We start from the raw sequence: 3,856 nt of genomic DNA, 5'->3' as shown, positions 1-3,856 counted from the left end.
ATGGCACACACGGCTGGCCACAAACCTGCGTGTGTGCGAGCTCTCCCCAGTGCCGCCAGTCCCCCCGCGGCGGAATCAATAAAAAGTTGAAATCAGGGAGAAAGATGCATTTGAGTCTAAATATTTCTGTGGGAGCTATTTCCACGGGCATTTGGTATTAGCGTGGCTTCGTCCGCCTCTAGTACTCCCACAAATCCCTCCTGTACGAGTTGTTCAGCAAACACACGCTACAGAAATCAGAACCAAATTAAAGCAATCAACTAGCAGCAGCAAAGACAGCGAGTCAGTTAAACAATCCCTTTCAGCTCGGCTTCTACTTCAGAGTAAATTGAATAGGGATGAGGTCACAGCTTCAGCTTTAACTCCTTATGTTTCCAGATAATGCAACAGCCTTTGACAGGGGTCCCAAATCACTAAGCAGTGCTAATTAAGTCAGCTTACACCAGACGTGGCTGCACCACATCAGAAGAAAACTTTCACATGTACAATCAGATTAAAGCAAACCAGAGTGAATATATTTAATCAATATTTCAAAGAATTAAATGAACAAGTCTGAATGATTTAGAGAGTCTTGGGCAGAAATCACTCCTGGAGATGCAAACACACTCCAATTTTATTCACAAATACTTCCTGCATTAAACAGGATATAAACTATGCCAACCAAACCATTTAAATAGGAAAGGAGACTAATTTTTGTCATTAGCTTACTCAGAACTTAAATTTAGATCAGAATTCCTTGATAGAATGTCAAGTGTGTAAAAAAACCTAAGTAGGCTACTTAAAAATGAAAGCAGGGAAGTAAAAAATACTAAATATGAGGTGTCAACATTTCACACCTTAAAATATTGGGGGGAGGAGGAGAAGTAAAATATGATTTCATAATTTTTAAGTTTTAAAGGAAAAAATCCTGTTTTCAAAGCAAATTTTGCCATGTTTTGCCTGAATTAGTTTTGCTGAACAAGAGTACAACAGTGAAATTAAAGTGATCAAGGGTTGGTGGAGAAATGCTGCTGAAATCCCTGACAGAATCTGCCACTGACTTAAACAGAAGCACAGGAACGTTACTCAGGCTATTTATTGAAACACCAACACAACTGCTTGAATAACAGCAGTGGCTTTGCAATGCACACTCAGAATGTCTTTAACCTGAAACTGTGCAGGTATTTCAGAGATTATCAGGTCTCCTTGGGAGAAACACTAACTGAACACCCTGGCAGTCGGCCATCTGGAGGCTTTGCTGCAGTGGTTGGAGATGATGCCATTCCCAGACACACATCTGTCTTCTCTGTCTGAAGTCACTGCTCACGGAAGGGAGAAACAGAAGGACACATGTACATGCCTCAACTGCTACGTTTCATGACCCAACATCTTAGTGCAGTATGTCCTTGATTGGTACTCTTAAAGAAGATGGTGGGTTATGCCTGGCATGACTAAAAGGCAGAGACAGTTCCTAAATACAGTGAGAAACAGGTTATGCAATTTCCAAAGAAATTATTTTTAGCAAGCTTTTCTTCTTCCTTCCCTTTTTCCTTCTTCTTTTTTTTCGGTTGGGGTTTGGTGTTTTTTTTTATTGTATGTTTTTTCCTTTGTTTTCAATCTGCAACAGATTGGTTTGAAAGGGAAACTAACAACCTAAACCATATTGAATTGTAGAGAGGGAAAGGAAGGGAGAAAGCAGAAGAAAATCATCCCACAGATGGGATGTTTATAACTGCTCACAGCTGAGTTTATAGCAGGGCCACAGCAGGTATTCCCAGAACAGAATTTGAGTTTGCCTAAGGTTTTTTCCTCTCCTTATGTAAATTTCCAGCCTTTTTAGTTACAAAAATAACCTTTTTTGCCACTGCACAGGACAAACATTTCAAAAGGAAGTAGTCTTAAAAAATCCCTTAAAGATAAAGAAAAACCAGACTTTTCAGAAAATCTGGTTCTCAGCATCGCAGTTGGCAGAAGGCGAAAGACAGCAGAGGTTGGGAGATTGGATTGTCATTCCACATTTCCATTTTATAGACTCCCAAAGTACGTAAAAATCAAGGTCTTTACAGATTTCTTCAAACCAGTTGACCAATATAAATCCAAAAATTATACACACATACCAGATAAAGTCACTGGAAGGCTACAGAAGAGGAAGAAAGAGAACGACAGACAGACTGACCAGTTAAGTCAGTCTGAGAAAGAGAAATGGTAAATGTGAATCTGTAGGAATCCACCACACCTTTGAGTTCTGTAACACATCACACATGTACAGCACATTATGTTTTCTGGGAAAGGAAGGGAGGAAGAAGCTGCAGCTGAAGCATATTCTGCCTGAACCCAGAAGTCAGACAGACCCCAGTGGACAAGAAGCACCTGCATGACAGGATAAAAATCCACCCCAGTAAATAAAAAGCCTAAATGCCACCTTTGCTTGTTCTTAAGCAGCTTCCATTTATTCTCCTACAATTTTCTTCTTTTACTATACACACACTGATAAGGAATACAGAAATTAATATGCTGACAGTCAGTAAAAGCAACCTATGAGCTAATGCCTGCTGAAAGACTAGTCAAAATCCCAAGTTCAGATCGGTCTGTCTCCAGCAAGAGGATAAAGGAAATTGACCTCTCACCCAAAGATCTATCCCTTTCAGAAAGCTTATTACAATGTGCTCCTAATCTTCTTCAGCAAGTCTCATTTTTCTTCATTAATTATATATTAACAGAACCAAACTTGATATATACAACTTAGACAAGGGACATTAATTTTTATTTTATAAGCAAAGTATTCAAACCAGAAATATTTTAACTTAAAGGATGTAACGAGTTCCATGCTTAAATCTTAACACTGGCCTAATGGGAATACAAAAAGATGAAGAATAAAGCAAAGAGCTATATTCCAAGGCTGAAATACATCAAGTTAATGCATCAAGTTAAATGCGCCTTTCAAAGCGTTAGGAGCAGCTCTTGGAAATTAGCTCCTGACTAAATACTGTGACCAACTGAAGCATCGATTTTGCTGTTCAAATCCAAGTGTGTGCAATACACAATGGCAAACCTGCAATCCCAGTTTCATTTATCCCTTAAGAACATAATGTATTATGTTCTTGACACCATCAAAAGGGTTGACACAGGAGTCATGTTAAGGCCCAGCTCTTGGTACAACTTTTAATAGCATGTTACTACAATAATTATGCTGTTCTAAAGGTAACTTCCAATTAAGAAATCAACTTAATATCCAGGGCTGGTGGGAGTATTCTTCCTGATGTTACATCAGTCTCTCCTGGTGCAATAGCAAGGATACCAAAGTGTTTTTATAATTTTTTCTTCTTCTAAAAGGTTGTCTTTTTTTCTGTCCCTCTCATTTACAGGCCTGCTCCTCATGTAATAACATCAATTGGACAATTCTACAAAAAACAAACTTTCATTGAAATTCCCAATTGTCTGTTACAACCGGATCATGAATAAAGGAATGAATTCCAAGTAAGCAATGAGAAAATGCCTATATTTCTTTTTTTTGTAAAGTTGCCAAGTCACTCCCCAGCAGTTATTATGCCTATGCATTATTAACATTCTTTGTTTAAATCCTGAATTTCCCCTTATAAGGAAGTAATTTTCTCATGACACCTCGATTAACCAAAATAAACACAGTGTTACTGTTTAACAAATCTACCTGTCTGTTCACTGCTAACTTTCAATTAATTTAAGTTGACTTTAAGCACTCATTTAAAAATGGAATATACATGTTCAAAAAAAACAAATAAACAAAAAACCTCATTGAATCCAACCCACACAGCTGTGGAGTCTAATTCTGTTTATCTATCTATGAATTATTTAGTCACTTGGAAAAATCCTTCCCAACCACCATTCCAACCCTTCTGTA

Source organism: Acanthisitta chloris, unplaced genomic scaffold (assembly GCF_000695815.1).
Source record: "Acanthisitta chloris isolate BGI_N310 unplaced genomic scaffold, ASM69581v1 scaffold1625, whole genome shotgun sequence".
NCBI classification, from domain to species: Eukaryota; Metazoa; Chordata; class Aves; order Passeriformes; family Acanthisittidae; genus Acanthisitta; species Acanthisitta chloris.
The sequence above is the reverse complement of the archived record's forward strand: the minus strand, read 5'-3'. Positions refer to the sequence as shown.